Genomic DNA, 27,581 nt, shown 5'->3' with positions numbered 1-27,581 from the left:
GGCCTTTCCTATCTCCCTGACCATGTGGAGGGCCAGGCTACTTTGATTATGTCCTCCATGTGGAGGGAGACACTCTCAGGGCCACTAGGATGTTATCAGGTGCTTGCTAATTCTTCTCCTGACCTTTCACCCTCTCTTCATACCCTTCACCTTGTACAGAGCTCTGTCTGACAGACAGCCAGGTTTTCCAGGGCGCAAAGCCTCAGGGCAGCGGCCCGGAAGGGCTGGGGCCGAGGCAGGGCATGACTACATGGTGCAGTCCTGTGGAGTGGCTCTCTCAGACACCATGGGGATAGTGTGTCATCTCCTAGCAGCCCCTCCAGGGGCCTGGAGGGAGAAGAACTGACCCAAGGCTGACCCTTGGCTTTGGCCCCTACAGTTTGGTTCTGCTGAACTCCCCATTTATCTTGGGGTCTCATGCACCCGAGGTGACCTCTGTGCCTGTGGGGTGGGTAGGTGGGCAGCCACTATTGTACCCTGCCTGCTTGGCTAACTGGGCGTGGGCTCAGGGGACAAAGGTGGCTAGGCACCCAAAGGAGTCACCTAAGAGCCCTCTGGAATTTCAAATTCTCATGGAATCTAGACTGTCGGGATCCACGGAGGCCCATCCCAGACAAATCCTTGAACTGATGGCCTGCAGATAATCCTTAAACCTTTAACCAAAAATATCCCCGAGGGTTATCTCTGAAACCAAGCATGAGAATCCTTTAACCAGTCGATAGGATCGATGCTGCGCACTAGGCTCCTGAAGAGCTATCTAGCTGAGCTCATATTGTTAGCAGCCGTTGGAAAGATCGGACCAGAATCGCCACGCCGACGGAGCTGGGAAAGGTGAGGCTGATCCCGGAGCTCCGGAAAGGCCGTCCACAGCATGCGCGTGGCTCCTGTCCAGCTCTTGGATGGGTGTGTGTTCTGCTGTGCACACTGACCACGACAGCAGTCACACTTGGAAGAAGAAGAAGAGCGGTGCCTGAGGCTGGTCACCAATGAAGGAGGTGGGGGGCTTCCCCGGCGTCCTCTCTCCTCTGCGCCTGCCCCTGCACGGGGCAGCTCAGCTTCATGGGGCTGACGACAAACACCCCATCCTGGGCCAGGCGCACCTGGTCTTCAGATGGACAGCCGTGCTCTGGAACAATCTGAAGAGGGCCGGAGACGGCCGCTGTGGAGGATTTGACTGTACTTGGGTCCCCACTCCAGGCCTTGGAAGCAGCAGGCAGGGAATCACACGATACAGGGACTTGAGCCAAGCTGCTGCCAAAGACCCTTTGACATCATTCCTCTCGTTCTGGACGCTCCCCACCCCCACCCCATCCCCTGACCCCGGCCTGCCTTACAAAATCTGGCTAGACCAGAGAACACGTTGGTACTGATAAGAGCTCTCTTGGAATTCAGGACAGATAAACAACTCAGGAACAGTACTGGGATCAGTGATATCATGAGAGGAAGGGGGTAGCCGGGGAGGGGGAGGAGGGAGAGAGGGTGAACCAATCACAAGGTTGAATATATAGACACCCCCCCAAGGGAATGAATAACAGAAATGTGGGTGAAGGGAGATGATGGACAGCATAAGATACAAAATAACAATATCTAACTGATCAAGGATTCATGAGGTGGGAGGGAGGAGAAAAAAGAGTTGTTGATACCAAGGTGAAACCAGTCCCCCGTCTGCCAAATCAGGCCTCTTTGTCACACACTATCTTTTCAGAACCTCTAAACAGAAAGCTTGAAGGACAGTTTGAGGTGGAACAAACTCCAAATGCACTACGAGTTGACATTGTCGTCCATTAGGGAAGTTGAGGGACGTCCAGAATGAGGTTTGTTATTGATCGACATTGCACCTCTTTTGAAAGGAGAAAACCACTTGGACACTTGAGTTTTTCCCATAGTGCTGTCCTTGTCAGCTGTGTTCAACATCACAGCAGTTTCTGCGACATTTTCCCGAGCAGGATGGGTTCAGACTGTGACCTTGCTGTTGAGAGCCCAGCAAGTTACCCAGGACACCACCAGGGCCCTAGGTGAGCAGCAGGGGGGTGATTTGGTAGATCTGGGGGGTTGGCATCTAAGGGAGGGGGTAACAAAGCAGGACCGGGTGAATGGAGAAGGCAGACCATGATGTGGTCTCCAAGAAGGACCAGCCACACCCATGGGTGCCCTGCAACCGTGGGGCAAAGAGTAGGCTTCACCCTCCTGTGCCTACTTGCCATCCAACCAATTGGGATGGTGGCATAGCTTGTCAAGTTTTCTCCCAGCGGAGACCGTGGACTCCTGGCTGCCGCGGGCCCGCACCCGGAGGGCTCTGAGCACCCCAAAACTGCCATCAACATTAGAAGACTGTGAAAGTGCTGGGGCGACCTTTCCACGGTGTGAAATGCAGAAATAAGCACAGAACACAACTCAAAACAATGGAAGAGACGAGGCTGACTGGCCCCATGGAGCCTGGTAGAGCTGCCGAGACTGTGGCCATTGGCCTCCTTTCAGACCTGAAACTCAACCTGCCCCAGTGGCTCAGCTGTCAGCCACACGCACTAGCCAGCCCCAGAGGGGGCACCATGACGCCAGGGAGGCAGGCACCCCTCGGAGCAAGCAGCATTTGCCAGGGACAACCTTCGAAGGACAGGAAGGAGGAGGACAAGAAGCCAGCCAGGGGGAAGGAGGGCCGGAGACAGGAACCGCAGGAGGAGCCGGGGAGAAGAGCGTGGTTACACTGGGCACCACGGTCCGTGTCCCGAAACAGGGTGTTCTGCTTCTGGAATGGAAACCGTGCTCTCTGTAAACCGTCACGCGAACCACCAGCCAAGGGGAACGGATCAAGTCATCACGGAGCACTTGGCACGGTGCCGAGAGAAACGGTGTCATCCCACTAGAAAGATGGGCCACCGCTGTGAGCAGACAGGCCCTTCGCTAAGTGATAGGAACGTGCAGAACCAGGAAGGAAGAAGATGCTCCACCCCACAGACGAAGAAAAATGGTCGAATGCGCGGGATGAGCGTGGGCGTGCAACGGCACGCCGAGGTACGAGGAGGCGAGGAAGCACCTGGGCTCAGGTGGCGGTGCGCCTGGCTAGTCCAGTGCTCCCTGCAGGCCGGGCTGAGAACATAAAGTGTCTGCAGCCGCAGAGACGTGGACATGCAGTGAGCAGTGGGGACCCACACCAACCATGGGCGACAGTGTGAAGCAGGGAATTCCAGGATGCTCACTCTCACTCAGGGGGAAGCCCTGCACGGATCATTCACACCGAACAAGGAGACACCTTGAGGCTCCAAACTGGAAAAGGTGTGTGCCAGCGTTGTCTGCATTCATCATATGTGGCCAATCTGCACGCCAAGCAGCCAGTCAGAGAGGAGGGACACCGGACGAAGCACACAGCTCCAAAATGGGAGGAACAGACCTGCCTAACCTGATGGATCTGCCTCGTCACAGCCTCGTTTGGTGGAAACAGCCTCTTGCAGCTCTTGCTGAGCAAGATCTGAGTCAGCAGCCCTCGATGTGGGTTAGATCTCAACATGAAGAAACCGGGGCCCTCAGACAGGACAGATGAGCAGCATCGTGATACACGGAGACCACACCTACCACGACCAGGATTTCGCTGCTTGGACCAGAACCCAGCACCTGGAAGCAGCGGTCAAGAAACCAAGCCCCGTATTGCACAGAACACAACCTGCTGCAAAAGAGATTTAAAAGCCACGGTGTGACGTTGACGTGAGTCCAGTGTGTTTGACCCAAGCCACAGTCTTTCCCCTCGCCCCACAGGCCGGAGAGAGCTGGCCAGGGCACAAAGATGAGAAGGGATGGAAGAGGGAGCAGGCCCCGGGCGGCAGACAGACCAAAGGAACCATCTAGAATGACAGGACGAGGATGCTCCCTGGAAGCGAGGCCAGCTGGCCCTGAGCATGCTTTCCTGGGACACCATCAGGAAGACCGGTGGCTAGAAAAGGCATCCTCCTTGGAAACATCGCGCTCTGTTCCTCGGAGTCGGGTGGATCGGGGAGCAACAACGTGGAGTCAGAATCCTTTTGTGAGGGAAGGGGGAGTATCGTTCCCCCAAGACTGTTGGTGTGTGTGTGTGTGTGTGTGTGTGTACACGTTTCTGTACCTCTGTGCAACACCACAGAGCTTTATAATAATCTTGGGAAGTCACGCATTCCCCCTTGTTTTCAAGATTGCTTTAGCAGCACGTGTGCTTTTGAATCAGCTCATCAGCTTCTGCACAAACAATCCGCTTAAATGTGGGCTGGGGCTGCGTTGAATGGTTATGTTTATCTGCATAAACATTCTCAGCCAGGTGAGGCTTCCCACTGAGGAAGAAATTTGGATTTTCCTTTCAATGTTTGACAGACTTTTGTGTAAAGGTACCATGTAGCTTTGGTTAGATTTGTTCCCAGATAGTGGATGGTTTTTGATGTGTCTTTGTGTGGATCTCTTTTTCCTGTCTGTATGCTACTCATCTAGAGAAACAGCTGGCTTTCACAACCCCAAACCCAAACTCACTGCATTGAGTCCATCGAGCGACCATAGAGGACAGGGCGGAACTGGCCCTGTGGGCTCTGGAGAGGGTCACTCTTGGTGGGGGCAGCCTCGAAGCAGCTGGAGGTTTCCAGCTTCTGATCTGGTTGGCAACACATCAGCAAGCCTACCACATTCATAAGTCTACGAATTCTCTTAGATTTACAAAGTATGTGAAAAAGGTTTAACTTTTTGTTTGTATTTTTTATAAGGCAATTCGTGAATACTTTCCCAAAGTTTCTGGCCTTGGGGTTAAGGTAAGAAAGCCCGTCCTGGCTGCAGCATTGTCAGTCTGTCTTTGCTGGAGCATCTGTGTGGATTCAGGGATTCGTACCCTGGTGTGTCCTCGTGGTGCGGTGGATGAACTTCCGGGCTGCTGAGCAAAGGAATGAGCCGTCAGTCACTGCAGGAGAGAGCTGTGGCGTGTTCCTCTGAGAAAAATGACAGGCACCATTCCAGGTTGCCATGAGGAGGAGTCCGTCCTGAGACCGTGGGCTTGGTGGTACTCCAGCACGTCAGATCTGCCCTCCCTCTTCTCCAAACTCTTCGGCAGTCTTCATGTTTTTCTTTTCCCTGACTCCATTCTAGACTTATGTTGACAGTGTGAACTATTCCCTCTGGGATTGTCACTGGGTTGCTGTAATTCCTGTCTGAGAGGCAAAGCCGTTTTGCTTGCGCTCACACTTGGCATCCCGGTGGGCTTGCATACGGTGCTTGCACTTCTTCCATCTTCCTCTCTTGTAATAGATTGTGGTTTGTTTTGAAGTGGGGTGGTGAGAGAAAGCTGGAATAGCGAAACGCTGGCGCATGTTTAAGGTAGGTGATGGGCTCCTGGGGGTGTGTCCCGCGATGTCCTCTGTGCGTTTGTCTGTTTAAACATTTGCAAAGTGAAGTCAAAATCTATCTGTTTATCCATCCATCCACCCATCTACCCATCCACCCATCCACCCAGCATCCACCCATCCACCCAGCATCCATCCACCCATCATCCATCCACCCATCCACCCAGCATCCATCCACCCATCCACCCATCATCCATCCATCCATCCATCCATCCACCCAGCATCCATCCACCCATCCACCCAGCATCCATCCATCCATCCATCCATCCATCCATCCATCCATCCATCCATCATCCATCCACCCATCTACCCATCATCCATCCACCCATCCACCCATCATCCATCCACCCATCATCCATCCACCCATCCACCCAGCATCCATCCATCCATCCATCATCCATCCACCCATCATCCATCCACCCATCTACCCATCCACCCATCCACCCAGCATCAATCCATCCATCCACCCATCCACCCAGCATCCATCCATCCATCCATCCATCCATCCATCCATCCATCCATCCATCATCCATCCACCCATCCACCCAGCATCCATCCATCCATCCATCCATCCATCCATCCATCATCCATCCACCCATCTACCCAGCATCCATCCATCTATCCATCCATCCATCATCCATCCACCCATCCACCCAGCATCCATCCATCCATCCATCCATCCATCCATCCATCATCCATCCACCCATCCACCCAGCATCCATCCATCCATCCATCCATCCATCCATCCATCCATCCATCATCCATCCACCCATCTACCCAGCATCCATCCATCCATCCATCCATCCATCCATCCATCCATCATCCATCCACCCATCTACCCAGCATCCATCCATCCATCCATCCATCATCCATCCACCCATCCACCCAGCATCCATCCATCCATCCATCCATCCATCCATCCATCCATCCATCCATCCATCCATCCATCATCCATCATCCATCATCCATCATCCAGCCAGCCAGCTGCTGATCTTGCGCTTGCTTCACATGGGTTCTGCGTCTTCCATTCTCTTTCCTTTATTGGAACTGGGACCAGGACCGTTGTCAGCACCTCGTTGCTGCCCGCCCCCGCCCCACCACCCGCCGGTTGTACTGCTTTCATCCACCGTGAAGCAGCGAGGCAAAGGTTAAGTATCACCCTCTGTGCATTGATCTGTGTAAATGGAATACAGAAAATTCTTGAGTGCTTTTCAATAATTCATCATTTTGCAAACATGGAAATTCATTTCCATGTGTCTTGCAGAGACTGCTGAGCTCAAATGGATCAGAACCCCAGGGGCCCTGAAGGTGTGGCCCATCATCTCAGGGAGAGGCAGGGAGAGACACGTGCCTTCTCCTGCTGTCCTCAGACACAGCAGGCCACCGCCATCATGTCTCAGAAGCCTCCAGACGTAGCCATGCTCGGCCCTCTTCCGAAACAGCGAGGGGACTTTACTGGAAGGCTGGTCCCAGTTGGCCACTCTATCCACCCCTGTGCCGACACCACATGTGCTCCGATGTGAGAGACACAGACCCAGTCAGACACCCTCTCCTTGCAGATTTACTGATGGATCGACTGGAGTCGGCTCATGTGAGTGTGGGGAGCTGGCAAGTCTACAGTCTGTGGGTCATGAGCCAGCCTTGAGGTTCCTGCTGCCGAGGGTCCCCAAACCAACCTGTCAGTGATGGAAGGGGAGGTGGAGTCAGGAAGCCGAGCCCACCACCACTGTGTGCCCTGGATTGGCAACCTGGGGACAGCTGAATGAAATGTTTCCTGGTGCGACACCACCCTCATCACTGACACGGTCACTGTCTGACGTCTCTCCTTGGGATCTCCTGCTTTTCCACTAACCTTCCACTCTCCCTTCGACTCTGGTCAAGTGGAGGGGAACAAAAGAGGGGGCCCTGTTACTCGAGCTTCCATTCTGGGCACCCAGATTTGCAGAAGACTACTCGCGTGGCAAAGGGAGCCCCCAATCCACCTGCTGAGTCCCCACCTCAGTGCAGCCTGGTTGAATTCCTTCCGTTCATTAACCAAAAATGGGGGTCATCTTGGCCTCAGGCAGAGGGCATTGGAAAGCGACGACCTCCACCCCTCTCCAGCCAGCCCAGGGAAGGGTAGTCTCTTAGGGGCTTGCCCGGGGACACAGTACAGGGGACTGCATCTTCATACGCCATACTTGCTCAGTGGTGCCCTGACTGCCTGGGCCACAAGGCCCTGGACCAAACTCCTCTATCTAACGATGGATGTGTCCACATGATGGCCCTGCGCCTGCTTCTGTGGCACTGCCTGTAACTGTGACGTGTGGACCTGCCACCAATGTGACTTTGTGAGAGTGTTCTTCGTTCCAGGCCCGATTTACCCAGCATCTGGACAGCGAGTCCTCAGATGCCATCACGATGCCATGCTGACAGATGCTGTGTCTGTGGGCTGCCTTGGTCTCTTTGAAGACTTGGCCCATGTTCCCCCCACATTACATTTGAGATTGGGCCTGTTTTGTACCCAAACATGCCCTGAATAAGGTGGCTGGTGCAGTGCCCGTAACAATGGGCTCAAACATCTCAGTGAGAGTTGCCAGGGACCGGGTGGTGTTTTGTTCTGCTGTCCTCCAGGTCACTGTGTGTTGGAACTGACTGGATGGCACCTAAGGATATCCTCCACTTCACCGGGCATGGCTCCTTCCATGCCATTTGGCCCAAACTAATCGAGACAAAATGTCACTAGCCTGCCTTCCACGGCCATATTCTTTTGCGCCTGGGTTGCGTGGCTGTACCTGACCTGTTGGGGCTCCTCAGCAGCAGCACCCATGGGTGCCTGTTCTTCTGTCTCTGTCTCCCGTTGCCCACCTTTCTCACGTCACTGAGCCACGGCAAAGGCCATGTCTGGGCCAGGAGCACCTTAGTGCCGTCGCAGTGGTGAGGACGATGCTCTTGTTCCCCCCACCTTACTCCTGCCGAGGGAGCTTGGCAGCTCGGGGGACCAGGTGGGGGGGCCCCATCCCCAGGAGTCACTGCACCACCTAGGACTGGGGATTCTGCACAATACCGTGGCCCTCTCTCTTCCTCCTGGTTATCCTTACTTTTAACTCTCTTCCTCCCGATTATGTTTTGTGGCATCAAAGGTTTGTGAACCACGCTGGCGGAGCCTGCCTGTGGTGGGCTGGACACAGTTCTGATTCCATGGTGACTACACAGCAGGTGGGGACAATCGGGCAGAAGGCAGAGGGCAGAGGCTGAGACATAACCCTGTTGACTGACCCTACTCTGGCTCCCCAGTCCTCCCAGGACCAAACCTTTCTGTGCCCCCCTTCTCTATTCTTCTCCCCCTCCTCATCCTCCTCCATCTCCCACACTTTCCCCCCTCCTCCACCCCATCTCCCTCCTTCTCTGTCCCCCTTCTCCTCCACTGTTTCCACTCCAGCACGCTCCCCCCTTCCCCTCCCCCTTTATTTCCTCCTCTTCCCCTTCCCTTTCTGGCTCCCTCTTCCCCCATCTCTTTCCATGTTCACCCTGCCTCCCTCCTCTGGCCCCTCCCTCCTATCCCTCCTCAGGCTGGCAGGACCTCAGGGAGCGGAGGCTGCTGGAGGTCAGCTGCAGTGCCTGGGAGTTAGAAAGCCCTCCCGCCCCCTTCTCCTCCCCCATGGGGTGGACCAGCATTGGACTCACGCACACAAACAACTGGGTGCCCGGTGGGCGGGGCGCCCAGACTGTACCAATGCCTCTAGTGGTCCCTTTACAACACAGCCTCCCACTAGTTTCCTGGGGGTGGGGAGAGGGCGGGGGAGGGGGCCTGGAGGAACAGATCCTGGGAGAGGGAGAAGGAGAAGGAGCAGAGACAGAGAGAAATAGAGAGAGGGGGGAGACAGGGGTTCTGACTCACGGTGCCCCGGCGGACGACGGCCGGAAACCACCCAGTTCTGCACCACCTGACAACCATCCTTGTGTGGGAGCCAGTGTTGCAGCCGCTGTGTCAGGTCACCGGCCCAGGGCCTTCCTCTGTGTCTCTGTCCCTTCACTTTCCCAAGATTGAGGTCCCTCTCTGGGGACTGGTCATGTTAGGTAGGTAGAGACGGGACAGGGGCGTTGTCTCTCCCATGTCTGCAAAGGCCCCCTTAAAGAAGGTTGGGAAGGACGCAGGTGACCATTAAACACCTATGAAGACACCCCCCCTCCCCTGAACTGGGCATGCTCAAATTCAGACCCCAAGCCAGGTGGCCGGTACACCTGGGTGGCCCAAACTAGGCCTGGGCCCAGCACATCACCCAGGTGGGCTTAATCCAGCCAATGGGGTACATCGATACCTTCAACCACCCCTCCCCAGCAGAGGTTTGAAAGACCGGCAGGGCTCCCTCTGACCTCTGCTTCCGCTCAGCTTCCGCGCGGCCTGGCAGGCTTCCCTGAAACAGCGCATCCTCTTCTGCGGCTGTACAACCGGAAACGCCTCCCGTCCTTCACAAAACTCACTTGGATGACCAAGGGGCTTTGGCGTGAATTTTTTCTCGTGTGAAGCCAAGAGCCGGAGCGGGGTCTGACCCACTCGGGAGACCTCACAGTCCCCCTGCCCGGCAGCGTGTCATGAAGGTGACATGACGCCTTGCTGTCCCGCCTCTGAGGAGCACACTGATATGCTTCCCAGCCGGCTTTGCTTGGTCCCCAGCCGGCTTTGCTTGGTCCCCAGCCGGCTTTGCTTGGCCACGTGGCTGCCCACGCTGCTTCTGGTCCTCTCCACCAGCACCTAACTCAGATACTCCCACTCTTCCTCCGTCTCCTTCATTCAATGCCCAGAGTTCACCTTCACGAGACGGTGGAAACGCCAGGGCTCAGTCCGGCGCCCCTCACTCCTGCCTCACAGTGCCGCCTTGCTTTGCGACACTTTAAAAAGATCTGGTGCAAGATGGCCCCTTGCAATGCCTCCATTGATCTCTTGACTGCTGCTTTGGTTAGGTCCCAAGACAGGGACAGGGGTTCCACCCCCCCCCGACACCCATGTCTGCAAAGGCCCCCACAGAGGAGGCTGGAAAGAAATCAGGTGACCAGTAGACACCGATGAAGAGCCCAAACTGAGCATGCTCACACTCAAGCCCCCGAGCCAGGTGGAAGGTACACCTGGGCGCCCAAACTAGGCCCAGGCGCATTACATCACCCAGGTGGGCTCAACCCAGCCCATGGGGTCAACCAATACCTTCCACCACCCCTTCCCCAGCCTGCGTGGGCTAGAGTAAAGGCAGGGAGCACACCCTGGGACGCTCTCTTACTCTGCTCCTGGTCAGAGGCAGGCAGAGGAGCAGGGTCTCCCCACCCCTGGGCAGGCACACATGCACCCCCTCTGGGCCTACTCAGGGACCACAGTCTTTGGGCCCACATGCTCTCAGCCTCTAGGGTTCCTGGGCTGCCTGCCCCAAGATCGGCACACGTGGGTGCTCTTCTCCACGTGGTTGCCTGGGCCCCGTTGTGAACCCCTTTGAGACTGTAAAACCTGAAACTTGTCCCGTCCCGCATAAAGACCCATTTGGATCATGAAGCAGGCTTTGGCGTGACTTCTTCCATCCTGTGAAGCCGAGGCCTCACCGACTCCAGAAACCCGTGACTTCCCTGAGCATGGATTGACGTTCCAAGCAAGACAAGCAAGCCCCTGGATCACTTACCTCTTCCCACTGACTCTGTGGACAGCCAGCCTAGAGGGCAGTGGAACTCCAGACAGTGGCTCGTGTTCATGTGGAGCCTGTGCGTGGATCCAGGGCCAGTCATGTGGGCAGGAGAAAGCACACCGCGTAGTTTGAAATCCGGATGGGGAGAGCTGGATCTGGGACGGCAGGCTCCGAGGAGGCAGGATTTGGGGGGCCTGAGAGTCAGACAGAGAGAGATGTAGAGAGAGAAAGAAGGGTATACACTGAGAGAGAGGGAGAGACAGGGAGAGAGACAAGACAGAGCACAGAGAGAGAGAGACTGAGAGGGAGAGAGGCATAAAAAGATAAGAAAGAAACAGTGACAGGCAGAGAGAGACAGAGTGGGGAGAGAAAGGGAGGAGAGAGAAGACAGCAGAAAGAAAATCACGGAGAGGAGGAGAGAGACAGAGAAGGGGAGAGAGACAGCAGGGAGTGAGAGACAGAGAGGGGCAGACAGAGAAGGCAGACCCAAAAGGGACAGAGACAGAGAGGGGAGAGACAGATGGAGGCACACAGAGAGACAGAGACAAGGGGAGAGAGGGAGAGAGAAAGGTAGGATGCTGGTGGGGAGAAGCAGGAGAGCCCATCCCTCTGCATCCGTCCCCAGGGGACTTAACCCCATGCTTAGCTGCTCCATGTGGTTTTCAGCCCCCCACTCCCCAAACACACTCTTTCTCCCACGTGAAGAAGCAGGAGACCAAACCCTGGGAACACTGAGCTGCCTCCTGTCTCCCTGTTCTGGGTGTGCAGAGTTGGGCCCCCTCCAGGTTTACAGCTGCCCAGGGAGCAGCTTATAGAATGAAGCTCCATTTGCATCTTAACAAAAGCCGACAATCAGGCAGACTCCAATTCTGGGGAAGCAGGAAGCTCATAATCCGGGAGCCCAAACACTGCAGGGAGGAAAAGAGTTCTTGGGAAGACTGGGAGCCTAGTGTGGGCTAGGGCAGGGACACAGCGGCAGGATGGGGCCGGCCTCCCTGGGTGGAAATGGGTTAGGCATTATGATCGATTCCCTTTGGACTAGGATAGATGATAGATAATGGAGCCAGATAGATGGATGATAGGTATTTTAGTGACTTATTCATAGACAGATGGTAGATAGGTATCTTAGTGCCTTGTTCTTTGAACTCTTCATTCACAGAGCACCTGTGACATTGGAAGCACTTGGCTGGGTTCTGGGTGAGCAGCTAAGCCAAACCACGGAAACCATCGTGACTGGGGGACGTTTACTTTGCTATCAATGGAATTGTAACCCCAGGATATGGGTTGGAATCCTAACCTGTAGACCCCTGGACACAGTATGACGGGATAAGTTGGATGGGATGGGATGTAACCGCTTTTCATAATGCAGTCAATACGTCAGGTACAGTATGCAGACATATTTGTAGATGCAGGTATGTGATGTACAGGTATATTTGTATGTACAGGTGGACACATGCAGGTACGTGTGTGGATCGATGTCTGTGGGGCCAATGCTTGACCTCAGGTACGTCCATGCTCCCATTAGGGGGAAAGTAACTCTCCTTCCCTTTATTTTTCCCCTCAGTGGTATTAAGATCCGCAAGGGGCTGTGGGTTAGCCGGTCAGGCTGCTAAGCTGAAGGTTGACAGTTCAATGCCCACAGCCGCCGTGAGAGAGAAAGACGAGGTTGTCTGATGCTGTGCAGATTCATAGTCTAGGAAACCCTATACCGGGGCATTCTTGGTCAGTGTCCACTCAATGGCAGTGGACTTAAGGGTTTTAATGACCCCCAAAACAGTACCCTGCAGGACTGGACCATGGGGCAGGGCAGTAGAGTCAGCTAAGGCCATGGCTCTGGGTGGGAGCTCTTGGGCAGGTGGTTGCCCTCAGAACCCTTACATAAGGCCATTATGAGGTGGCATCAACTCACAGGCACTGGGTCTGGTGTTTGGTTTGTGATGAGGCATTCAGCCTCAGAAAGGATGGCCAGAGGTGGCCGGCCAAAAGAAGGGGCCCTGTGACATTCAGCCAGGATGCTGAAAGTGAGGAAGGGTCAGTCTGTGCCGTACCTGCTAAGGGGCAGGACCTGGAAACATTTGGGGTGCCCAGAGGTGGGGGTGCTCAAGGGTGAGTAGACTGAGGGGTCCAAAGCACTGAGACCGTGGTGAGGGGACAGAGGGAGGTGGGATTGTTGGAGCCACAAAGGCCAGGGGGAAGGACGTGGACATTGTCTCCAGAGCCAGTAAGACCCCATTGAGCAGCTGTGAGCAGGAGAGTCGCCTGACCCCATGCCCACACTCTAAGGGCTGCTATTGAGACAGTAGGCTGGAGGTGTGCCAACTCAAAGCACCGGGCACAACGCAAGCTTCGAAGAAGTGGGGGTGGGGTGTGGCCCCGGCCCAGAAGGTTTGGAAAAGCTTCAGCGAGAACTCCTGGATGAATCGGCGCCATCGGTCAAGGCTGGAGGCACACACTCCTCTTGGGAGGAGGACCCTGGAAAAGGAGGACCGGGGACAGGGTGGGGGTGGATAAGGGGGTGGGGGAGAGGTTGGGGGGCGAGTGCAAGAGCAGGGCCATGTTGTTGGGGCGGTGAGTGCAGAAGGGTGGCAGAGGTGGGCTGGGACTACCCTGGGCCTGCCAGGAATGGGAAGCAGGTATGGCAGCGTGGGTGGACTAGAGAAACAAAGTCATAGACACTCATAGGTGTATAAGAAAGACCTTCAGATACAAGAGCAATTGTATTAAGAAAACAGCCCAGCCCAGATCAAGTCCTTAAGTCCGATATTAGCCCATACGTCTGATACCAGTCTATAAATTCCTCTTCAGGCACATGGGACACATGCAATGATGTCGGATGCAGGAAGATCACAGGCCAGCGGGTGGGAAGTCTTGTGGATCCAGTGGCTGTGGAAGCATCTCACTATTGGTGTGGGTCTCCACGTGGCTCCTCCAGCTCCAGGGCTCTGGCTGCGTCTGCTTAGCTCTCTGTGTCTTGTCAGCAGGAACGTCTCACAGGGACACGAAGCACTGTGTGTCTGGCCTCCAGCGAGCTATTTATCTCCACGGTGCCTCCAAATGAGGTCATCAAGCTGCGACCGGAGGACAGGCCACAGTGACAGATTATGCTCACCGCCACGGCAGGGTCTGGTCCTTCATTCAGGCAGCAATGGGGACTGCCTTCTGGACGAAGCACAGAGCAGACAAGAGAGAGGAGGGAGACAAGAGGTGCCCGTTTGGAAGATGGCCTGGGGGAGCAGTAGGTGCGTTTGGGAGACCAATTCAGGAGCTATGCTCATGAACCGAACCCGGTATCCGGTGCCACCGCGGTTACCAGTCAGGCCAAGAACTGCCGTGTGAACCCCCAGCTGCTCCTCGGGGAAAAGACGCAGCTCGGACCCTCAGGGCCGGCCTGCCCTGGCCTGCAGGCTCACGTGAGCCAGCATCCACTCCATGTCAGGGAGTTTGGCTTTGGTTTGGGTGTTGCCTCAGATAGGTGGGGTGCAGCTGTGCGGGTCAGGAGGAGCACTGGGATCCTTGCTTGGAGAAGTGCCCACTGGGGCCGTGGGGAGAGGTGGTGGGACAATGAGCTCCTCAGACACCGAGCTCGTCTGCAAGCCCCAGCCACCCAGGCGGCCATGACTGACATCACAGGGGCTCGCTTGGGGCGAGAAGGTAGGTAAGGAGGGGGAGACTGTCCAAGCGTGGCCCTTGAGGGACGAGTCCCCTGGGACCAGGTGGCCAAGGAGATGGAGCCAGAGCATCCTGTGGGGGTGCGGCCTGGGGAACGGAGAGAGGACAGGTTTGCAGAAGGCCGGAGGAGGTGGCCTGGTAGGAGAGGAGACCTGAGAGTCTCTGAGGATGCCGGGGGGCTGGGTGGGTGGCCGGTGGGGGTGGGGCGCGGGATGTGTGGGAAACAGGTCCCTGTGTCTCTGAGGCTGGGAGAAGCTGAGCTGGGCTGGGCCCAGGGGCTGGCATGTGAGAGAAGGGGAGAGGGCAAGGGTGTCGTCCGTCTGCTGGCTCCTGTGAGAGTGAAAGGGGGATTTCCTTTCTCAGGGGAGAGACAACCAGGAGTGGAGGCCAGCGCATGGGGCTTGAGCAGAAGTTGTAGAGTTTACGAGAGAGGAATCGTTTGGAAGAATGGGGACATTGGGTTCACCCCTTCCTCACGTGACCCGTTCTACTGCTGGGCACGTCGGAACCTTAGATTCCCTTCACATGAACAAAATATCAAGAAGAATGCACAGAAGGAAGGCCTTCCACCAGCTGCACGGACACGGAGGCTGCAGCAATGGGCCGGAACGCGAGCAGCCTCGGGAGGACGGTGCAGGACCGGGCGGGGTTTTGTGTGGCTGCACTTGGAGGGGTAAGGGTCAGAGCCCACTGACAGCACCTGACAGCAAGAGCACATCACTGTCAACCTGCCTAGCCCTTGGCTGCTAGCCCTTGAGCCTGGATCTCAGCCACGAAGTGAGGTAGACCCACCCTCGTGGGACCCCATGCCACGGTCCACCATTTGAACATGGAGCCCTGGCCCTCCGGGATCTATACCCAAGGTCCCTCCAATGAGCTATGTAGCATGTGATCTTTGTGTTGCTAGCATCTTCCAGCTTTAAGCGCTCTCTCTCTCTCTCTTTCTACTGGAGACAGATTGCCAGTGTTCCTCGTACAAGCAGAATGCACAGCTGTGGACACAATTCTCCCTGTGAGGCCTGTGTGCACACAATATTTGACTTGGTGGTTTCAATTTCCCTGGTTCTGAATCCATTCTTGACCTTTGGAATGTTTAGGCTTCGGTAACTGGCAGTCAGCACAAACACCAAGCTTCCACAGCAATTGGTTCCCATGAATTCCACTTCTAACGCACTTTCCTGGACCAGTGGGCTGAGCGCTTGTGTGTGCAAACGCCAAGCCCAGGACAAGCCGGCGGAAGTGGTCAGACACGTCTGGCACTCTTGGCTGGCTGGGGAAGAGGACAGCCAGAGGCTTGGGGAAGACTGAAACTCAGGAGAGTGAAGTCTTTGCCACCTTCACGCATTCTCGCCAACAAATGGCGGATGCTGGTGAGGGTGGAGATCCACTGGGCATGGGCTCCATCAACAGGTGGGTAGGAGAGCCAAGCTGAGGGTCCCTTGCCTGCGCCTGAGCAGGAAATGAAGGCAGAATCCACTCCACATTCCTCTAGAACTTATCTCGGGTTTCCAGAGGTCTACATGGGTCCTGAATCTGTGGACCCAGAGAACTCAGGAGCGGATGATGGGCTCTGGGTGGCAATTATGTGGCCCCTCTCCCGTCAGCATGTGCTAGCGTGTGGCCCGCATGTTGGCAATAATCCAGAGACCCCCACGATCTATGTTTAGCAGAGCTGCCAGCCTAGGATGGACTTAGGGGAAAGGACGGGTGAACCAGTCCCTAAGTCACCCAGTGACACCCCGCGGAGGATGCAGACATGTCCATGCAGCTCTGGAGATCGCGGCCCGTGGGAGGGAAGATTCTGCACCATAGCTTCCTAAATTTATTTGGCCTACTACCCACTTTCAGAAAAAGACAAAAAATCCGCAACCCTGGTGATGAAAAGCTTTTGGACTGTAGTCCATCGTTCAAGATCAAGTATAGGGATCTGCTTTTGAAGCCCCACCCACCCCTGGATTGTTCCAGGGGCCCCCTGGGGGGTGTCACCCACTTGGGGAACCGGTGCTCACGGAGGTGGGCTGGATCAGACAACCTGTCCTCCTGCTTTACAAGGGGGACTTCCAAAAACTCAGGGAAATGTGGAATCCAACGGTAAGGGACATTTCCAACAACCTTTTGGAAGTCCCCCTGGAAGAACACACGTCACCGTGGGTTGGAACAGAATTGGTGGCAACCGCTAATCCCAACAGCAGTTCGTCGGGCCCTTAACATGGGCGGCGGGGGGGGGGAGCTCACGCACACAGTGGCTGCATCGGGGGCTTGAACGGGTGTGAGGGGTCCATGGGAAATGGCCGAGAGGGGTGGTGGTCTCTGTGCTGGAGGGCTGAGGCCTCACTCTTTGAGGGCGGTCACACCATCACCGAGTCCACAAGGGATGGGCTGCATCATCTCCAGAGAGCAAGGCAGGACCGTGGCTGGAAGTGAGTGGGAAGCCAGCTTGCTCCCCCACGCCCCCCTTGTGGGTTGCCCCAGGGTGGGTTCTGACTCTCCGTGATCTGACCTACATGCAACAGGACCATCCTCACCACCGCTGCCATGCTGGAACCTGTTCTGGCAGCTGCGGTGCCAACCAGTCGCCTCACAGGCTGGACGAGACTGCTTCTTGGGTGAGGCTGTGTTCTACCAAGTGTGAACTCTTCCTCTTTGTGCCATGCCAGGCTCCACGGGATCACAGTGGAGCGTTCTGGAATGCCCCTCTCTGCAGTGCTACCTGTGAATCCGTGTGACCCAGAGAGTTGGGGCCTTTGTGTTACCATGAGCGTGCAAGCCAACACCTTTCTGGTGTTCTCTGCGTTCAGCCATCTGGCATCAGCGACGGTGGCCCCATCCCACGTCCTCTTGTGAATCTGGCTTGAATTTCCAGCAGCTCCCTGCCAACGTCCTGCTGTCGCCACTGTTAGATGATCTTTGCCAACACTGCCTACATGAGGCGCTGATGGTATCGTGCTAAGAGAGATTGCCACGCTCACCCAAAGCCCCTCTTGGGTGCAGGCTCCACAATGTGGCTCGCTTCCAGTCGGTCGGCCAGATAGCCGTCTTCCAAATGTCTTGTGGATGCATGGTCGCAGACCCCCAGGTTCTGGAGGCTTCCTTCTCACCGGTGCCCTGGTGCGCTTGGGGCTTCCTCCTTGGCTGGTGGCTTCATACGCAGGGAATCTAAGGATCAAAGCCGCCTGGGAGCCGATGACAACGTCCTGGGCCCCACTGAGGCACGTTCTCTGGGACCATCGGTCATCGTCGTAGGACGCGTGAAGAAGTGAGATGGGGGTGGGGTGGCGCTTGCCCGTCCGTATTTATCCCACGGCCGGTGAGCTGCATTTCCTGAAACCATCTGCTTAGAACACTGCCGCCCGCTTCCAATGACCCTTGACCGATGTGCCGAGAAATCCTTGGATATCCTCAGGTCTGATAATTGCAACAGAAGAGAAAGAAGCTCCTAGAAGACAATCCGCAGCGCCCCGGCTGCTTTCCAGCACCACATCAAGGTCACCGGCTCATTGAGAGGATCCCAGAGGGCATGTGACCTCAATTTCTGTAATTTCCTCCCTGAAACTCAAGCAAAGCATCCTCGCTGTTTCCTATTACCCCTTTGTTGCTTGGAAAAGTTAAAGTTTAAATGGCAATTCTCTTTAGAATTTAATATCTGTTCCCAAACATTCTCGGTTTAATTGCTAAATGATTCTTTAGAAAATTGAATCTCTATATTACATTGTTTTTATGCACCAGTGGCCTGGGGAAAGTTGGCAGAGCCCCCCACGAAAGTTAACAATGTCTGCGTCTCAAGCTGTGAATGCTTTATTACAAAAGTTTCTAGCTGGGCTCTCCGCTTCTTTTTAATTTTTGTCCCTTTCATATATATATATATATTAATTTTCCCATCCAAGCGCCCCTCCCCCGGCCAGCATGGCATCCTCGTCAGGAGAAGCCTGGAATTCAGCCTCTGCTTCCCTGGCCTCTGCAGCTGTGGGTGACTCACGGTGACACAGTACCTGAGGCAGGAGGAAAGCTGCCCCGCCCGGGCCATCATCTCTGTCAGCGGATGAGGGCGAGGTCATAACCCTTGTGAAGCGCCTTCCAGCCGCCTGGGGGGCAGGTCTTCCAGAACTGTCTCAGGACTCTCACTGGCACCTTACGGAAGCAGGTCACTGGGCGTTTCTCCCCCAGAAGCTCCTCCGATGCCTGTCCACCACCAGGGGCAGTGAAACATTGGTGGTCTGATCAAGTGGTCCAGTGGAGATTGGGGACTGAAAGACAAATGGGCCCTGCATTCCCCCCCCCCCCCAGAGGTTCCCCTCACAGAGAGCTCCATCTTGTCACCTGGGATGAGTTTCCCATCTGCTCTTCCTATCTTAGGACCTCTCCTGGTCCCTGGGATAGCCCACTGTTCACCAGTGCTCGGCTCAGACTCCATCTTCCAGGGGACCCAGACGAAGGTGGGGGGGACGCAAGGAGCTGGGGGATGGTGCTGACCCCAAGCCCCCCCTCGTGCAAACCAAGGAGACCCTGTCTGGTCCTGGGCCATCCTCACAGTGGTTGTGACCTCTGAGCTCATTGTTGCAGCCACTGTGTCAACTCACGACAGGGAGGGCCTTCCTCCATGCCACTGCCCCTCTGCTTCGTCCAGCAGGATGTCCTCCTCCAGGGGCCGGTCTCTCCCGACCACAGGGCCGAAGCACATGAGAGGGAGCAGGGTGGCCAGGCAGAAGAAGCCTGAACCCTGGGGCCTGGTGGAAGGGGCCTCTGTCGCTGGGGCGCCTCCAGCGAAGCCCTGGACCTCCTCGGGCCTCAGTTTGCTCACCACTCAGGGGCACTGGGGATAAGCGCTGGGCTGCTCACCGCAAGGTCAGCGGTTCAGGTCTGCTCCTGGAGAGACTGACATCCTTGGGAATGGCAGGTCATCAGTGCAGCTCTGTCCCTCCAGGGTCTCAGTGAGTTGGAGTAGAGCTGATGGCAGTGGTGTGGCTTGGGTTCTGAACAGAGGACTTCGGCTCCTACAATCTGGACAGGTTACCAGGCAGGACCTAGCCTGGGAGAAGGGCACCACGGTGGTTAGATTGCATGTCCACTCGTCCCTGGATGGAAATGTCGGGGTTTAGTCAGGTCACTGTCGGATGATTCCTCCTGGAGGTGGGGGTGGCCTTTTTAGGAGACGCCGGGAACCTCTCCTGCGCTGGACCCTGCCCTCCACCCTGTGTGCTGTTGCTGGGGTGGTCAGCCCGAGCACCCCTCGACCCCTGGGTGCTGCAGCACCTGGCCCCATCCCTGCAGACCTTGGATCCAGGAGACTCTGCACCCACCCACCTATGGCCTCCCACTTCACTCCCCGCTCCGTCCACCAGCCTTGGCGTGAGGCTGGAGAGAGGGCTCCAGAGTCCACCGGACCCACAGGCTGGAGCTGGACGGGCCGGTGACTTCCTCATCGACAGTTCCTCCTTGGACACGCGCACACGCCTCTCGGCCTGCTTCTCCGGCACACCCCGCACGGCGCGGCTTCGTGCTTGGCCACAGAGGGCCAGGAGGAAAGAGGACAGATGGGTGCGTGATTGGGAGGAGGGCACTGGGCGAGGCAGTGCGCCCTGCTGTGGTACCCGGGCCGCCACGCGTCGGGATGACGTGATGGCTCCTCACATGGATCAGGAGTGGCCCCCAGAGTCCCCAGGCAGCGCATCTGCTCTGGTGCCCGGCTGCTGACTACAAGGGTCCAGCCCCCTCAGCAGCAGGGGGGGGTGCACTGGAAGAAAGGCCTGAAGCTCTCCTCCCAAAGTGTCACAGCCTTGAATTCCACGCTCACGCTGATTCGCACGGGGAATCGGGGTCCGCTTGAAAGTTTCTTAGAGGCGGGTCATGCCCCCCGACACACACAGTCCTTTGGTGCTGTGGACACTACCCGTGTCCGGCTCTCCAGGCCACAGGCTGACTGTTGGCTCCGGGCCACAGGGACTGTCTGTCCTTTCCCCGTGGCGTGCTCTGACGTCTGGCGTGGACTTCATCCCCCACCCCGGGTGGCAGAGCAGCAGACCCTGGGCAGGTCTCCTGAGCCTCTGAGCCTGGACCCTGCAGAGAAGCTTGACTGAGCCCATTCCAGCCTGTGCCCACCAGCAGGTACTAGGGGCAGTGTTAGGGGCAAGGTCTCGCAGTGAAGCCAGAGTGTCCGGCTCCTGGGTGAGCCTAGAGCGATTCTGCCCCACCCTGTCTCAGTGCATGGACCTGTTAGCCAGCCTGGAGCTTACACCCCTGTTGGCGGGTGCTGTGCCCACCCCCGCATCCTCCCCACCTCACATCCCCGTGTGCAAACCTGACTGTGGCTTCTCCCCACCCTCCGCCCAGCCCCAGACCATTGGCCCTTCTCACCCAGCCACTGACCCCTAGTTGATGCCAACTCACGGCGACCCTGCGGGGGGGGGGGCACAATACTCCTCTGGTTCCCGAGGCTGTAACTCTATGGGAGTAGAAAGTCCCTTCTTCCTCCTGAGGAGCGGCTGCTGGCTTCAAACTGCTGACCTTGTGGTTCGCAGCCAGACCCTTTCAGAAACACAAAATCAGAACACTTATCTTTAAACAACAACAGCAAAACGTGACGCACTCTAGGATGACTGACCTAAAGTGGGGGTGGGGGGGGAGGCGGCCTTCTGGATCTCTCCTCAGAGGAGCTGGGAGTGGGGGAAGAAAAAGAGGCTGGGGTCCCCAGGGGAGTCAGGGACTGCAGTCTGGAGATGAGGCCCCCGCGGTCAGCAGCTCAGGCTACCCCTCCCATGGTCACCAGTACTTGACCACCAGCCAAAAGGTGGGGGTGGGGCCAAACCCACCCACAGGAGCCCCAGAAGACTCACCTGGGGGTCTGCTCCCGAGAGGCCACACCCCTGGGCCCTGCAGAGCATCCTCCTCTGCATGCCCTCGGAAGCCTCCAGACAGAGGGACCAGTCAAAGAGCCAACTTCTCTCCACACCGGAGAGCCACCTCTGAGGTCAGGCCTGGGGCATGTCCAGCCTGGGGGCCCTACACAAACTCAAAACACCACACTCCCTTTTGTCGAGTTAATGCTGACTCATGGTGACCCTACAGGACAGGGCAGAACTGCCCCTGTGAGCTTCTGAGACTGTGGCTCTTTATGGGAGTAGAAAGCCCCATCTGTCTCCCAAGGAGCAGCTGGGGGTTCAAATTGCTGCCTTTGCGGTTAGCATCCTGACACATAACCACTGGGCCACCAGGGCTCTGTGTGGGGGGCGAACTAGGCCAGCAAAGGCAGCTAACCCCCCAGCCAGCCTCATCCAAGAGCAGCAATGTTTCTGCTTCCCCTACGTTGAGGCCCACCTGCTTTAGGGGCGGGGCTTGAGCTCTGGGCTGGGTGGTGTAAGCAGAGTCGTGAGTGAGTCCTTGTTGAAAACGCTCCCCTTGGGAGGTGAGATGCTGGCGAGCATTGTCGACAGCAGGGAAGATTGAAACCACGACCTGCCTTTGATAAGCCCAGCTGTCCAGAGAGGGAGCTGGGTCTCCACTGTGTCCACACGCCTTCACCTCACGTCAATTGACCGCTTGCTTTCTGAACTCCCCGTTGACACCTTGTGACCACACAGGCTGCTGTGCTTCTTCCATGTGGGCTTTGTTGCTTCCCTGCTAGGTGGTCACTTGTTTACCTTCAAGCCCTTAAGACCCCAGACGCTATGTCTTTTTTTTTTTTAATTGTTTTATTAGGGGCTTATACAACTCCTATCACAATCCATACATACAGCAATGTAAAGCACATTTGTACATTCATTGCCCTCATCATTCTCAAAACATTTGCTCTCCACCTAAGTCCCTGGAATCAGCTCCTTATTTTCCCCTCTCTCCCCACTCCTACTTCCCTCATGAACCTTTGATAATTTATAAATTATTATTTTGTCATATCTTGCCCTGTCTGACATCTCCCTTCACCCACTTTTCTGTTGTCCATCCCCCAGGAAGGAGGTTATATATAGATCCTTGTAATTGGTTCCCCCTTTCTACCCCACCTTCCCTCCACCCTCCCAGTATTGCCCCTCTCACCACTGGTCCTGAAGGAACCATCCGCTCTGGATTGCCTGTGTTTCCAGTTCCTATCTGTCCCAGTGTCCATCCTCTGGTCCAGCCAGATTTGTAAGGTATGATTGGGATCATGTTAGTGGGGGAGAAGGAAGCACTTAGAAACCAGAGGTATGTTTCATCGCTGCTATATCGCACCCTGACTGGTTCATCTCCTCCCCGAGACCCTTCTATAAGGGGATGTCCAGTGGCCTACTTGGGTCTCCACTCCGCACTTCCCCACCTCATTCACAATGATGTGATTTTTTGTTCTTTGATGCCTGATACCTGATCCCTTCGACACCTCATGTTCACACAGGCTGGTGTGCTTCTTCCATGTGGGCTTTGTTGCTTCTAAGCTAGATCAATAGCCGAATACCACCCTTCAGAACCAGTAACAGGAGTAATGATTTCCTGAGGGTACAGGAAGAGGGGGGTTAGGGGGAGCTGATAGCAACGGTGACTGTATAATCCCACTCAAGGGGAGCGAATAACAGAATTGTAGGTGAGCAGATGCGCTGGATGGTGTAAGATGCGGTAAATAATAGTAATATATACTATAATAATAAGGGTTTCTGGGAGTCGGGTGGGGGAGGGAGGGGCTAAAGGGGCACTGATTTCAAAGGGTTCAAGAAGAAAGAAAATGTTTTGAAACTGATGGTGGCAGCCATTGTACAATTAGGCGTGATCTAATTGAATTATGAATTGTGCTGATATCTGTAAGAACCCCCAGTAAAATGATTAATTAAATTTAAAATATATTTTTGAAGAGGGGGCTGGCGTGTCCATGGGTCGTCGTCAGCTGGAACAGAATTGACCGCAGTGGAAGGGGCCCGGTGGAAAGAATCCTCAGTCTCCTCAAAGTGTCCCCACCCGGAAGCTGGCAGGGGTGCTCTCCCTTGGGTCTCCTTCCAGGTGCGTCCAGGCCTGGCCCACTACCCAAACCCACTGCCCTGGGGTTGGGTCTGACTCACAGAACCACCCAGGACAGAGCAGAGCTGCTGCTGCCCACAGGCTGGCCTCTGTATGGGACCAGAGAGCCTCATCTTTCTCCCCTAGAGCGGCTGGTGGTTTCAAACCACTGACCTTGTAGTTAGAAGCCCAGCGCTTTCCTCTCTGTGTCGCTACAGAGCTTCGATCTGTGCATCGACGGGACGACCAAAAATCATTTCTTTCCTACAGCACACGGGGCCTGAGTCTCCTCTTCTCGCCTCTCAGCCATGGTCCCTCGCTGCTGAGAGTCACGATCCACTCATGGGGTGCCTTTTGGGTAGTCTTGCAGCGTCTTATAATTGAGGGGTCGTTGGCAAGGCTGCTCTTTCTGCAGACGGCGTGCTTCTGGTGTAAGTGGGCTCCTGGCTCTGATGCTGTGTGCTGACTCGCCAAGTAACCCGTTTGCCTTGGAATGGTGTTTCTTAGAAATGCTTTACTGAAATAGCACTTGACCCTGGAAATGTGGGGAGCAGGCCTTTTGTGGATTGGAGGGGGCAGCTCCCAGAGCTCCATGTCTGGGGGGAGGGAATCTCTGTCTTGGTTTGTCTGACAAAAATAACAGTTCTGTCCAGGTGCGGCCCACCTACAACAATGATCTTCCTGGGTAGGCCTGCAGGGCGACACCCCCACAATGGGGTTGGGTTTCCTATGGTGTGTTACAGCCTCAGCAAGTGGGGGACCAATGGTTTGTAAGCAGTGGCTTGCTGGATTCTTCACCACTGGTTCTAAGTGTATTGGGCTCTTAGAGGCCGGGGCCCGTCCCTCACGCCTGGCATTTTCAGGGAGAATCCGGGTCTTCTTTGGGGGACTGGTGTACTGGCCCCTAGCACACCTCCTGGCAGAGAGCCCCAGTGGTCAGGTGTCCAGCGGGAGTGACCACACTTTCTCACTGCTGGCTGATTGCATGGCTTTGGAGTCATGGCGCATTTGTAGAGACTCAGGTCCGGTTCTCAACAGTGTGTTCCCCGCTGTGTGAGTCCGGGTGGACTAGAGACACAATTCATCTAAAGCTCATCTGTGTGTCAGAACGAGCTTTAGATATAAGAGCAAATGAATATTGAGAAAACACCCCAGCCCAGTCCAGATCAAGTCCGACACTAGTCCATATGTCCAGTATCATCTATAAAGTCCTCTTCAGACTCACAGAACACATGCCATGACGCCAAGGACAGGAAGATCACAGGCCAGTGGGTGGAAAGTCTTGTGGATCCAGCGGCGGCGTGAGCATATCAGTGCTGATGTGGGTCTTCACGTGGCTCCTCCAGCTCCAGAGCTCTAGCATAGCTCCATGTAGCTTGTCAGCAGGAATGTCTGCCAGGGAGAGCCAGTGCCTGCCTCCAGTGAGCTTTTTATCTCCTTATTGGCTCCAAATGAGGTCATCAAGCTGCGCTGATTGACAGACTAGGCTCCACCCCTTCCCTCTGAAGTCTCAGGTCGACAACAGATGATGTAACGACCACAGCTGCCCTGAGCATGGCTCGACTCCAGATATTTGACAGACCCAGTGGCTCCATCCACAGCTGGGTATTGCTGTTAGGTTGGGGAAAGCTATCGAGTGGGTTCCATGCGACCCACAGTGACCCTACGTGCCACAGAACAAAGCAGTGAGCAGTCAGTCCACCATCCTCCCACTTGAGCCCACTGTCGCAGCGACTGTATCGATTCACCTTGTCCAGGGCCTTCCTCTTTTCTGCTGCCCCTCTTCGCCAAGCAAGCGGTCCTTCTCCAAGGGCTCGTCTACCCTTGTAACATGGGATGGGGTCTCGCCCCCCTTGCCTCGGAGGGCATTCTGACTGTACTTCTTCCAGACAGATTTGTCTGCTCCTTTGATAGCCTGTGGGACTTTCCGTGTTCTTTGCGAGCACTGCATTCAAGCGTGTGCATGCGTCTTCTGTCTTCCTCATCCAGTATCCAATGTGCTTGTGCACACGAGGCCAGGGAGAAGACCAGGGCTGGGGCAGGCGCACCTTAGTCCTCAAAGTGACATCCCAACGGGCCCGTGCAGCAGAAGTACCCGATGCAATGCTCCATTTGACCTCTTGACTACTGCTTTCCGGAGCACTGACTGTGGATCCAAGCCAGACAAAATCATTGACCGCTTCAATCTCTCCTCCATTGATCGGGATGTTACCTCTTGGTCCAGTGGTGAGGACTCTGGTCTTCCTGACATGGAGTTGTCATGCACACTGAAGGCCGCATCCTGGATCTTCATCAGCAAGCACTTTAAGGCCTCCCACGTTTGGCAGGAAAGGTTGTGTCATCTGCATATTGCAGGTCATTGATACGCCTTCCTCCACTCGTGATGCCACACTCTTCCTCATTTAATCCAGCTTCCCTGATGACTTGCTCAGCACACAGATTGAAAAGTCGTGGTGAGAAGATACAGCCTGGCGTGCACTTTCCTGGTTTTAAATCACGCAGTATTCCCTGGTCTGTTTGTGTCACTGCCGCTTGATCCATGCCAAGTTCCACACGAGCACGATGCCCCCTCTTCTCAAAGCTAGCCATGGCTTGTTAGATCCACACAGAACTCTGTCTTGTGGAAAGTACAGCCAGAGTGTTCCTTCTGACGGGAGGATGGTGCGGCTCGTTGCCTGTCATTCTGTGGAAGTACATGGTGTCAGGAAGTGCGCGCCCCTGGAGAGAGCAGCACAGATGGTGGAGCAGAGGGAGCGCTAGGCCGGTCGACTCGAGAAACAAATCCAGAAACACGTGTACATACGTACGAGAGCGCTTATGTCAAGGAGGAGTTATGTCCCAGCCCAGCCCAGATCAAGTCTGTAAGTCCGATGCCAGTCCATAAATCCCTCTTCAAACTCACACAGCCACAAGCAATGACGCAGAATGCAGGAAGATCAGAGGCCGGTGGGGCCAAAGTCTTGTGGGTCAAGTGGTGGTGGGTGCATCTCCAGGGCTTGCACAGGTCTCAGGTGGCATCCACAGGAAGGGGAGGCAGTGAGAGAGGACGTGCCCAGGCTCCTCCTTATGGGATGGTCACGCCCCCCAGGAGGCATCATCAGGCTGTGGCCTGATTGACAAGCTAGACTCCACCCCTACGTTCTATTTATCAAGTGGACTTGACAACTTACGTACTGCCACCCATGGCCCGCGAAAACGAAGACCACCAGTTGAGGGGCCCCATGGCTGCAAAATGGGCTCAGGCCCAGCAAGGGTGGTGAGGGTGACGCTGGACCACGCAGTGCTTCTATCACACACAGGGTCCCCATGAGTCGGGACCCCCTGATGGCCCCTAACCATTCACATGCAAATACGCCTGCAGATGGCTTGAAGGTTGGCCAAGGCTCCTGAAAACGTTCCTCCTTTACCTCGACTCTCTAAGGTAAGCTTTGTAGTGAGCCGCACAGTCTTGGGAGGGAGACTCTCTGGCTCCTGCTTTGTCGGTGGCCGTCCAGCTGGTCCGGCTCCTGGCGACCCTGGTGTGTGCAGAAAGGAACCGCCCCACAAGGTTTCCAGGGTGGGTCCTTTCGGAAGAAATATGCCACGGCCGGCTTCCGAGGATCCTCCCAGAGGGCTCGGGCTTTCCGTTACTAGGTCAACACTTAACCCGGGGTCGCGGTTTCCATTAAACCAAAACACTCACCTCTCTGCCATCCAGTGGGCCTGGCTCACGGAAGTCAACGATGACGTGTCATGTGGAAGTGCAAAGGTTCCCGGCACTGGGCTCCCAGAGGCAGCCAGGCTGAGCCCCTGTGTGTCCCGGTCCGGTGTCGGACTCTCCGCTCTGGGTTGTGCTGGCCTAGTAGCCTCGCTAGCCCGCCGCTGGAAACAGGTTCTCAGGGCACAGCAAGCAGTCGGCTGTGACTTGGGTTCCATGACAGGTGTCACGGGAGAGGACATTTGCTGTCTCACGTCCCTCCACCTCCCT

Source organism: Tenrec ecaudatus, chromosome 13, assembly GCF_050624435.1.
Source record: "Tenrec ecaudatus isolate mTenEca1 chromosome 13, mTenEca1.hap1, whole genome shotgun sequence".
NCBI lineage: Eukaryota > Metazoa > Chordata > Mammalia > Afrosoricida > Tenrecidae > Tenrec > Tenrec ecaudatus.
The sequence above is the reverse complement of the archived record's forward strand: the minus strand, read 5'-3'. Positions refer to the sequence as shown.